The 12539-nt window shown below is 42.2% G+C and overlaps 1 protein-coding gene across 3 annotated transcripts in view; it reads left to right on the forward strand.

Moving 5' to 3' along the window:
• Positions 1–10813: 10813 nt before the first annotated feature.
• Positions 10814–12539, forward strand: part of ripor3 (RIPOR family member 3) — a 41029-nt gene continuing 39303 nt past the window's right edge. For all 3 annotated transcript variants that reach the window (XM_041033010.1, XM_041033012.1, XM_041033011.1), the window contains exon 1: positions 10814–11572. The gene's annotated coding sequence lies outside the window, so the exon portion shown is untranslated. The remainder of the gene's footprint in view (positions 11573–12539) is intronic.

Genomic DNA, 12539 nt, shown 5'->3' on the forward strand with positions numbered 1-12539 from the left:
CAGTTTATTGTATATACATAAATACACAAATGCGCAGTAGTGGAGGACGTATTCAGATCCTTTATTGAAGAAAAAGTAGTAAAAGCACAGTGTACAAGTAAAATCTCCTGCATTCAAAATCCAATCTGAGTAGAAGTACATTAAGAATCACCAGAAAAAATAACTTTCATTATTAAAAGCAAATTCACTGACTGTAGAGAGCTCGAGGCCCCTTTCAGAGAGTTAAATCACAGGGTCACAGAGGCACCAATAGTTGGAATGAACTGTAGTTTGTACCTTATGAGCACAAGTTCTTATCTCAAAGAACAAGATTTTTTTTAAAAAAAAATTTTCTGTTTCTTTGTTAGTTTTTTAAAATCAAACAAACTGGCATCCACAGCTGTTAAATAAACGTAGCAGAGAAAACTGGAAACATGCAAGCACCTCAAAACTGAAATCTTCATTTAAAAGAAATGAGGAGGAACGATGTGAGAATGACAAAGAAAGAAAAGGAGTAAATAGAGAAGCCTACACTTCCCTTTGAATTTGATGCCTTCATTCTGAAGACTGATTACAGTGGTCTTTGTGTGCAGGTTATTTGAAGGAGAAACTCTAACTTGTTCAGCAGGTGTAAATATAGGTGTGAATATGTTTGTCCATCTGTGTTTGTTAACCTCACCTTTCACCCAACGCAGGCTGATCTATAGGATCCAGTGTAACACCATCCTGAAGAATGTAAACTCAGAGGTTATTATATATAATATTTCTCTTAGCAAATATAAAATCATCCAGTGACGTTAAATGATTTGAATGACAGGATTTAGATAAAAATCTGTAGGTCTGTAGCCTATTTAAAGCTGTATACACTCTGGCAGCCCCATTACACAGCAGAATGAATGGATGAACAATGAAGAGACAAATGTCACTGGTGTTCATCCTCAGGGAACCATGAATGCTTGGTTTGATTGTTTGATTAACGACAGGATGCAGAACAAGATGCTGACAAATCAAGTAAATCAAGAAAACTTTTCTGAAGCTGATATATCCCAAGTTCCCCACTTGCATGGGTATGTATCATGTGTCATTTCAGAGTGAACAGATGAACAAAAATGTCACGGACATGTAAAAATGTACTTATGTATTTTATTGTTCCGATATTATCCGTCAGCCTCTCAGAAATATCACACATCTGCACCGGCCGCCTGTCGTGTCTGCAGACCAGTTGTTCAGCAGTGGAAACTCTGGGCAGCTGTTTCTGAAGAATCGATTTTTTTTTTTTTTTAATCCCCCTTTTCAATATTTTTGGCCTGATTTTGTTTACATACACTTTGTAAACACTGCCTTCTTAAGAAGCACAGCATAAACACTGTTACCCTGGTTGTTAATATTGTGACAATATAATAAAGCTGAGATTTTCAAAGACTTGCATTTGTCTTTTGAATTCCACAGACTGCTTGTGCTAAGATCTGTGTTTATAAGCTTCTGGAGATCTGAGAGGCCTCAATGGAAAAAGCGTTTTGCCAGATTTCATTAAATGATCATTTCAAAGAATTATATAATCAGACAATCAAGCACCTATTCCCCAGGGAATGATAGGAACAAGTTTTACTTTTTGATGAAACAAAGACACAAAGCACAGTGATCCTAACGCCACGATAACTTTTTCATAATCTGCAGCTTTGCCTCGTGTTGCATCAGGAGCTCAGTTTCTACACGTGTGAAAATACAGAGTAAATGACTCCAGTTTTCTGTGATCAGGTTTTGCTCACATCTCGAGCACTCGACCCGACATGAAAGAAGAATTATACATTTTTTATGGCAATCCAGTAACGCTAACAAAATGAAAAAAAAAAAATGGCACGTCGGGTTTGCACATATCTCCAAATAGAAATCAGTTTTTTATCTGACAGTTTGTAATAATGCTGGAAAATTGAAAATGAAATTATACTTTGCTATGCTAAGCTTGTTAAATAAAATGTACCAGGGCCATGCCATAAAAAAGCACAGCAGTACCACGCTATTGTTTGACTGTAGTGATCATATAACCATGTTCAGAGGAAGTATTGTGTTTTACATTGCTAACAAATGTAACCCTGGTTTGGGACACATGGGGAATGGGTAGTTAACAAAGAGCTCCACCAACCCTGTGGACAGCTGACGGCTAACGCCGGTTTGGAACCATTGGTTTATTGTTTGACTTTCATGAACATGTTTTCTTAGTTTTGTGTATTTTCAAACTGGATCAGTTTTTTTTTTCCTTCAGTGAACTTGCCACAGTTTACTCACAGTGTTATCAGTGTAATTCAGCACTTCCTCTGTTCAACATCTTAAAAGGATCAGTAGAAAATGCACTTCTCTTTTTTGTTTTGTGCTGTTTACAGTCAGGTGTAAAACAGTGGAGCACTGCATTTTGGTGAACTTGTTTATGGTGCAATGTTACGGATTTTAATAAACTCAAGTCAAAAATGAAATCACTAACTAACAATGTCATTGGAATGTTTTTGTTTGTTACTTCAGCTTTTTAAAACACTTTAAATAGAAATTCTTCTGTTGCCTTTATCAGCTTATTTAGGAACTGGTGTTTGAAACCAAGACAAGCTGGAATGACTGATGTAGCGTGCTGTTTGCACGCTGGTGCTAAGGCACCAAAACAAACATCACATCTCTGACCAGAGAGTGCAGCAGAGAGCTTTGGCATTTGATGTTAAAAACTCCACCATGTGCAAAAAATCTCCTGCATCAGATGATGGACAACTCCTGTCAACAACTTCCTCTCTCACACACACATAAACACACAACACACAACAAAGAGCATGACTGAGCTCTAACCCATTTATAGAAAGTGTCTGATGATTTCCATTTGGGAAATGATTTTGTTGACGGATTCAATGACAGCTGGAAAAAGCGATTTGGAAAAACTGAGTCACTATCTTGTGTGCATCTTGCAGAGAGATGGATGGATAAGGTATGGATCATGGAAAACTGCTGTTTGATGAAAGCAAAAAAGCATCTAACCCCGACTGATCGATCACTGTATGTCAAACTCACAACTTTATTGCAAAACAGACTTTTTTTTAGAGTAGATATCTCACTTTGTCCAAGTTTAAAGATGGTACTCTTTACAGAGTTACACAGAAATTAAGGATGAGGTTTGCTGCTCAAGTTCACTTTAAATCACAGTGCTAAACACTGCGAGGTGCAGCCACAGTGCAGCAAATGTTTCAGGCAGACGAGCATCCATGCATACATAATTAGTGTGCCAGCCACTGTAGATGTTTACCTGACTCTGTCTTTCTAAACCGTGTCTCTTCTGGGTGGAGGGATGAGATGCAGGGCTGCATCATGCATGGAAAAACCTGGATTTCTGTTAGTGCCGAACGTGGACGTGAATATCAACCACTGTGTTGCTTTCTTTTAATTTTTATAATCTGATAACAGCAGTGAAAGGCATCAGAGAAGCTCCACACCCTCAAACTGTCCCCCACTCACACTTCCACCGCAGCCTATCATTTATTAACGGTTTTCGACAGAGCTGAACATACATGTTGTAATTTAACGCTGATTGTTAGACTTTTGTTTGCACAAAATTTCACAGATGTAGTTTGGAGTTTAATGCCAGGCACACACTAAGCTAAGTATCAGTATACACTCTGAGGACATGTAGCACAATTTATCTGCTTAATTGTTGATTTTTTTTTTTGTACAAAACACAAATGCAGGTAATAATCATCCGAACTCTCAGAACCCGGACAGGCACTGGGTTTTAGTCTTTCATACAAGGTTTGATGCAAACCTGTGACAGCCTGGGGTTCTGATGCTTCACATGAGGAGTTATAGTTCTTGACAAACACATTAATACGCACTTAAAAATGTCCTTATATCTAGTGTGTTGTAAAATATTTACTGAATGTCTAGATACTGCTAACAAATAGTAAATGAGGGATGATGGCGTGTATATGAAAAACAGTGGTTTCATATTTTTGTATGTGCCGTAAAATAAAACTTGAATCTGATCATCAGCGATGCCTTTAGTTAAAAACTGTACTTCCTGTTGTCTGATTTGGTTTGTGAGCCACGATCAAGTCTCCATTTTCCACTCATGCAGTCGCCCGACAGCTTAATTGCAGACGTGCCAATCAGAAAACCTGAGGTAAGTGTTTAGCTTTACTAAAATACATAATAAATTATCACGGAGAGGATGTAAGGCACGAGGAAAATACATGTGACTGGAACACGTCTGTCAGTTTCATCAGGTTATTTCTGTACAAAACCCGAAGGAAAAACGGTTCAGCCATTTTTCATTTCTCTGTTGTTTTAGTGTGTATTTCTTACACCACACATTCATACTTTTATACACAACCCATTCTAAAACACTTGATATTCATTTTGGAAAACACATCTTCAAGTTCATCGGACAGTTGTGCGCCTAAAAGAATTGAATTTTTGTCATTTGTTTGTCATTTTGTCAATCACGGACCTAAAGTACTAACAATTATTTAACATGAAAAGACAAATGAATGAGATGAAAGCAGTTGTTCAGGGTTGGTCAGTGTGGGCGGGTCTCTGTGTTTGAATAAGGCTTTGAACTGTTTCTAATCAGCAGCCCACTGAGCGGGACGCAGTTTGGCCGAGGAAGAGTTAAATTATTCTGCATCTGTTCCATGCACCCCTGCAATCCCCACAGATCCTGCCTGCTTTCTCCTGCTTTTCCTCCCTCCCCTCTTCATCCCTCCTCCCCTCCTCCTCCTCCTCTTTGCCCTCCTTCCTTCCTCCCCTCGCTTGGCCCCGAGCCCAGAGAGAGATCTGGAAGGAGGAACCAGATTTTTTTAGTCTTTTTCTTTCCCCCAAAAAACGTCCTGATCTTGTGCTCCTGGAGAATTTGTTACCCAGATGTAAAGTGTTGATTTCCTTTTGTATTTCCATCTTCTTGCAAAGCCAAGTCACCATGACCTCCGCCTAACAACCGGAGGAAATAAACTACAATATGAGGTAGTTTCTGCATCTTTGTGTGTGGTTTAAGGCTCATGAACTCATTGTACTCGCTTTCCACTTGGCTGCAGAGTATTACATGCATACACAAACCACACACGCAGCAGTGGTGAACCTCCATCCACCTCTACATTCTGTTTCCTCTTACCTTTGAAGCCATCAGTCTCCATATTTCTCTGTTCTGCTCGGCGGCAAGTAAACAACCTCAGTATTTTCATGGAGCATGAAGTAACGGCTGGAGCCAGAGAGAATTGCGAATGGTTACGGAGAAGTTCATTAAACGATAATGAATTGGACGTTGAACAAAAGGGTGAAATGAAACACTTTTCAATTCAAATAAATCAATTTCTAACAATCTTCAATCAAAGAATAGACTCAAACGCATGGGAGACAACAGAGGAGTTCAAAAATCTTTTGTTGAACACTGGAGGAAAAAGTCAGGAACAGGCTAAAGGTCACACAGCTAAACGCTTGACTAACTGGTGGTGTGAGGACAGTCTGGTCTACTTAGTGGACTAAGTGATTTCAAAATAAAAACAGGAAATATCTACAAAAAAGTCCCAGCAGGACGTCACAAAGATGCTCCAAACTAAATTTCTCAGTGATATAAATGGGGAAGACAAAATAATAGAAACACCTGTCGGTATAATGCTGTTCAGTTCACCAGCACCGCAAACTACATGCAGCAAAATGATCACACAGTCGAATCCACATCTCTAACAGTTCCAACAAAAAACTGAACAACACGACCCATGTAAAGTCTGGATTTACTGCAGGACAATACCCTGGTAACTGACGGTATATTTAAACTGAAAAACAAAAATAATTTAGAAATAAAATGATATCTTCATGCTTCTTTTCATGTTGGAGTTCATGATAAAGAAAAAAAAATCTTCTTAAAGCTGCAAAAGGTAAATCCGAACCTGAAACATGTGCCTGAGCATGAAGCTTGAACCTGCACACAGAAAAAATGGAGCTTTGTGTTTGAACCAACCTGAGCTTTCCTTCTCTGGCTCTCGCTTCACATTAGTTTGGACATTAAGTTGCGTCTGATTGCTTTTACACTTCCACATGTGCTCGTCCCTTCACGCCTGTCTGATCGCCTTCAGCTTTACGTTCCGTCCCACACACTCTGGGTCCGATCCCCCTGCTCACGTCAGACAGTCTCACTCTGCTCAGTCCAAACTTAAAGCTCGTCTTTCCCCTTTACCCTCAGTGAGCTGCTTATTCTTGTACCTGTTGGTCTGAGCCTCAATGGATCTGTTAAGCCTAGAACTTCAAGTCCATGTTTGTCCTGTCAGCAAGATGAAAACCACTGCATCTCTAATTCTCTTTCTTTTGCTCTCATTCTCTCTTTCTCTTTCCCGTTTTCTCGTCCATGTCCTCTCTTATCACTTCTTTCTGCTGGACCATCGACCGTCAATCCCCGGGGTTTCTTCTTTCTTTGTTAAACAGGTTTTTGGGGAGTTTTTCTTCGTTCGAGCTGAAGCTCTGAGGATCGATATCGAGTGATTTGTGAATTTCTACCCTTAGAAATAAAATTGACTTTAGATTTTCCCCTCCTGTGGGTGAAGAATGGATGTGATTGTGTGTGATTTGGGCTGAAACTCTTACCTGATGCAGCTTCACTGAAAGGTGCACACAAGCTGATTATGTTGTGTTTCTGCTTCTTGTGTCACAGCAGATCAGGGATGTTGCATCTCAGCAGGCGTCTGTGGACATTTGTTCTTCACTGTCTGTGTCGATTAACATGAATAATCATTAACAATTTGTTCTTCTCAAAGCTTGAGAGTCGTCAAGTTTATGTTTTGTGGCACTTTTTCTTCATCACAGGCGACGAAGAGAATTACTACTGATCCACCGATCTCACGTGCAGCTCGTCCAGTTACAGAAAAGCACAAACAGTGTCAGAGTCAGAGCTCAGGGGTTTCACCGTGCACGCGAATGCTGTAGGTAGAGCACGGTGCTGAAATGCAAACACTGCAATGACGAGCGCTCACGTTCGCATTCACATTCTAAAAATGCACGCACCCACGGTACGCTGCACGTATTTTTAGTTGGCTGCTTGAGCTCCAAGCATCCCTCACGTGTCCTAAGTTATTTTCAGTCTCGACCGACTCAGACTTGAGCCCTGGACTGTGTCTTATTATAACACACAGTTAGCTCACATTTGTGAAAGTACTCGTCGTCCGTGTGTGGCATGTGCTTCAGCCCAGCTGGACGCCACGATGAACCCTGGGGCTGAATATTTTGGACAGCACGGTTCCAGTTTCACGCTGAGGTTTCTGGATACCTCTGGTGACAGGTAGGTGTAAACTAGAGGACCGATGAACCTGTGTATTTTTCACATGCAGAACACATGTATTTTGCATTAGAACACACAAAAGTAAATCTTGAGGGTTTCCCCAAACACGTGAAGGTCACAGTCGGCTGCATCAAGATGTTGTCTTTGTTTCCCGTACGCGAAGCCACAGACACACACACAAATACACACAGAGTTTGGCTGCTGCTCTTCCACGCTGGCAGCCATGTTGGCTCCACAGTCTGGTCCACGGTTGTTGCCATAGTAACAGATGCTGATCTGCTGAGTGTCGGATCTCATCCTGGCACCGCTGCGGAGGACACTGTAACTTGTTTGCAACCGGAGCAACAAAATGAGATTATGGAACAACTGCTCTGCCTGTGAAATCCAGAACACTGACCGACCGAGAGCTGGGAACAGGAAGTGGCTTCACAAACGGTTCACACACACACACACACACACACAGCTGAAATAATGAAACATGCTTTTAACCTGAGCGGCTGCCTGATGCAGCCACGTGGAGAGTTTCAGAGTGATTTGCTGAGGTTTGGCTGTAGCTCAGTGATACTCTCTGTACTAATATCATATTTAAACTCAAAGCACAAATCTTTGTCCAAATGAAACAACATGAACACACTCTGCACTGCAATATTAACTTTGGACATTTCAAAGTATGCTGGATATGATGTTTGAGGTGCTTGAGGGGTTTTTTTTCTCCATGTTTTATTTAACACTTTATAAAATGGCACAATGAGAAAGCACAGTAATGAACTACGTCTTTAAAAGGAGTCTGTGATTTATCGTGTGTTCCCACCTGAGGTCCCTGACATGGACAAGTTTGGGTTTACATTCTTCATTTAGTAGCATCTCAGTAACAGCAGAGGGCATCGTGCTACAATAGGAGAGGACCTCAGTGTTCGGTTCATCTCACTTTAACCGCTCAAGAGTCTAAATACACAGGAAACGAGCAGAGATTAAAACACGTCATCATACACAAACATTAATCTCTTTGAGTTTTTCTTTTGAATGTGTTCATTCAAAAGAAAAACTTTCTTTAATCAAGAAAAAAATCATTATTATACTGTGAGAAGATTTTTGGATTATTCACTTACGTCCCAGGTTATTGTGAAAACGGATCATTTCCATTTTATTCTTTACCGTCAGAAACAGTCCTCACTTTCAAACACTCAGCGTCCTCGGGTAAACTCAGATTGGTCCTCACAAAGATAGAAATAAAAGCCCACACGCAGATGCACAGTCAGCTGTTACAGAGTGAGTGTGTGATGAGGGAGTGGAGGTGCAGAGGCCTCCAGATACACAGGATGCATGCGTCTCTTCCTCCTTATCTCCGGCTGCCGTGTGTGTGTGTGAGAGAGAGAGAGAGAGAGAGAGAGAGAGAGAGAGTGTGTGTGTGTGTGTGTGTGTGTGTGTGTGTGTGTGTGTGTGTGTGTGTGTGTGTGTGTGTGTGAAATGTGCCGGCTGGATTAAATATCGGTGTATATTTCTGCACTAGCAACCAACTGATTATGTGTGTGGGTGTGTGCGGTATGTGCATTTGTGTAAGAGTGTGTTACTAAAAAGATCTCGAAACTATGACAAAGACGTGTGTGTATTTTAAACCTCGTGTGGGTGTGTGTTTGTAGGTGTGTGTATTGACAAAATGATCCATTCCGTCAGAAAATCACGTTAATGTCAGGTTATTAAAGCGTCAGGAGTCAAACTTCACGTGTTGAAGCACAAATCATAGATTTATATTATTCTCAGAGCATTTTCCAAAACACCAAATATCTGTGTGACCAAAAACACTGATGTCCAAGAACTCACAGGTCACAATAATAAAATGTGTTGGATAAAAGTCAGAGGACAAACAATAACCAAACACAATCATAGTGAACCACACACACGAGTTTGTTTGTCTGTTGCATTAAACACTCGGCTGTTAAACAGGCAACCTACATGTCTGATGACTTTGCTGCGGCAGTGTTGCCTTGCTCCAAGATTTCAGTAATCATGACAAGAGAGTGTGATGTTTTAATATCTGACAGAAACGATGGCCAAAGATAATCACGTAAGATGAGACGACAGCAGCTGGTCTCCGAGGTTCTTTTCCTGGAGGCAGTTGTGAAACTGTGAAACAAAACTAATTCAGTGACAGCGATGAGAAATGAGAGAGAGATGAGATACCGAATGCAAGAGTTAGGCCAAAGGTGTCTCCTCACCCAGTTTCCTGTGGAAGAACTTGACGGGCCTGAAGCTCGTGTATTAAAAGCATGGATGTAATGCCATGTAATGCATGTACATGTACATGTACAGGCAGACATGTCACATGCAACTTTGCAAATAAAGTACTCATTTCCTCCAATTTCCTCAAAGGATGTGAACAAAACAAAACATCAAACAACAAAGAAAAGTGACCGGAAACATAAGTTCAGTTCATGACGGGGCGGCTCGTCCGTCGTCAGAGTCAGTGATCCCACTGGTGTCAGCGTCCCCACTTCACAGTTCGTCCCAGCAGGCCGATCTGGAGAATTTCACAAACACGACAGCTTCGGTCGATGCGTACAAGGCTTTTCACACGGCGGCATGGGAAAGCAACAGCTCGGCACTTCGTGTTCACAAGCTGTGGATTTCTGTGTGATGTTTCTGTGAAGCTCTGATGTGGCCACGATAATAACAGCAAAACAAAGACATTACAACAAAGACAGAGTGAGACAGGCGTGCTTTCTAAAACACTGGAAAACACACAAACTTACCACATCATCGCAGCATTTACCATGAAGGTAAGTATTTATTTGTATCAGCACCTTTCACCCACAAGGCATTTAAAATCTTTACATTAAAAAAACAACGAGTCATTTCAGCAAATGTCTGAACATCACATGTTTGAGTGACACCCAACAGATTTTAACGGGACTGTTTGTTTCCCATTAAACTGCGGCTTCTTGTTGGGTAACTGACAGATGACAGGACAGGATATTGTTGTTTCCCTGTTATTTACTGAAAAACATATTAAATCAAACTGACTTTTTCTTACATGTTTACACATATAAACCTTTGTGTTTCACAGATATTTAGTCCGTCTCTTATGTAGAAAGTTTTCCGTGTAGATCCAAACATGTAGACGTGATGAGCCTGTGTTCAGTGCGCACTGTATGTTTTCACACATGCATGACCATCAGTCAGGACATAAAGCAGCTGAGTTACTGATGTATGTGGTCTGAGCTGGAGCCAAGTTCTTTAGTTTAAAACCAAACATGATACTCACCAAGTGGAGAGGGGGGAAGGGGAAGAAAGAGAGAGAAGGAAAGGAAGGGAGGAGGAGGAGGAGGAGGAGGAGGAGGAGGAGGGCTTCTGAAACATTTTCTACAACTGATCAGCATTAAAAGAGAAAGAAGGGAAGGAGTGGAGAGTAAAGAGGAGATGGGACCTTGAGAAGACTGGATGACAGTTGTTGGGAAAGAGAGGAAAGGGGGAGAGAAACAGAGAGTGTCCCCGAGGGAGAGCAGAGAGAAAGAGAGGGTTTTGAGTAGGGAGAGGGGAAAAAGGAAAGGGGGGAGATTTGGCAGGGACCAAGAAGAGTCACATGGAAAGGAAAGAAGGAAAATGACAGATCAGAGGAGAAGCCATGAAGCATCTTCAGGACTGAAAAAAAAGAAGCAGGAGGAGACGCGTGAAGAGAAAGAGTTAGAGTCACAGACAAGAAACTGAGGATGACAAGTGCTGAAGGACGGAGAGAGAAAGAGGAGATTGGACAGAGCAGACAGGAGTGTTAAAAACTAAAAAAAAAACAAAAGGACGCAGGAGGAGACGAAGACGAGGGAAAAGGCTGAATTAACTGAAGCTGACAAAAGGAAAAGAGCAGATTGTCAGAGTGGGAAGAGCTGAAAGAGGAGGAGAGAAGCACAAAGAAGGGAGTGGAGAAGACGCTGAGGGGGAGAGAGAGCAGAGGAGAGGAGGAGTGAGGAGAGCTGAGAAAGAAAAGGAGAAGAAAAAAAGCATGTGGAGGGGGGGGGACACTGAGTCCACTGGTGTCTTCTCAGTCTCTCTGATGTCGCTGTGAAACCCTCTCGAGCTCCACTGCTGCTGCTGCTGCTGCTGCTGCGAGACCGAACGCTATCAGGACGGAGCAGACAGCTGCCAAGCCCACTGACACACACACACACACACACACACACACACACACACACACACAGAAAGCGAAGGCGCTCCCCAGCACTGTTGGATATGACTCGTCCGCTGAGGCAGTTTGGTGTGGTGGACTTGGAGTGACAGTTGGGAATAACTGGTTCTTCATCGAGTCAGGTGAGTTTAATGTGACAGAGAGAACAGAGAAGATTTAATGTCTCGGTCACAGTCCCTCAGTGGGAACGATACCTGTTCTGAGATAAATTGGCTTGCTGGGTTTGGACATGTGAGTTTTTTGGTTGATGAGCTTTTGTTTGTTTGTACATCAGCTCAAACCTTTATTAAACTCTTTACAACTCTTTTCTCGTTGTTATGATACGAGCAGAGAAAAGGAGGGAGATTCTTCCTGAAAGCTGTTTCAGGGAAACAATTTAATCGTAAGTGATTTTTATATTTTGAAAGTAATTCAGTGGCTTTTTCCCAGAGTAAGAAAACATTCCTCTGCCTGTGTGAGCTGCATTTCTCACTGCAGCCGAACTGAAAAGTAGTTTAGGAGCAGACTGTTTATCTGGTGATGTTGGCTGGTTGATGTTTGCTTGACGAGCTGCTGAGTGTGGAAGAAAATGCAGTTTGAGTTGAGTTTCCAGACACAGGTGAGCGTGAGCTTTAGGCATGATTGTAGCATGACTCACAGAATGACCAGAAGTGGAACTCCCCCTGTTGGCTCATCGCTCCGCTGTGTAAAGCCTGGGAGGTCCACTGGTACACGAGCACACAGACGGACACGGGACAGAGCAGGACAGGACAGGGATGCTGGTTGTCCTGGTTTACCAGCGGCTCGGTTCACAGGCGGAGCAGCTGGATGCGGTTGGTCTGAGCCACAGTGTCAGTCATTCTGTTTCCGTAGCAACATAACTGTCCTGATCTGCTGAGCGTCTGTCGGAGCAGGTGCTGTCAACAGGCAGACAGTCAGAGCAAGCAACACACACAGAGAGAGTAAAGCAGCAGGCAGAGGGTCTGAAGAGAAGGGGCAGGTGTATGATGTGTATTGAAGGGTGGATGAGGGGATGATGAGCGGAGGGGAAACGCTGCACTGCAGGGCAGAGGGAGGAACCGCTGGCTCTGGACTCGCAGCAGAGCTGTA

This window comes from Toxotes jaculatrix, chromosome 3, assembly GCF_017976425.1.
Source record: "Toxotes jaculatrix isolate fToxJac2 chromosome 3, fToxJac2.pri, whole genome shotgun sequence".
In the NCBI taxonomy this organism is placed as follows: domain Eukaryota; kingdom Metazoa; phylum Chordata; class Actinopteri; family Toxotidae; genus Toxotes; species Toxotes jaculatrix.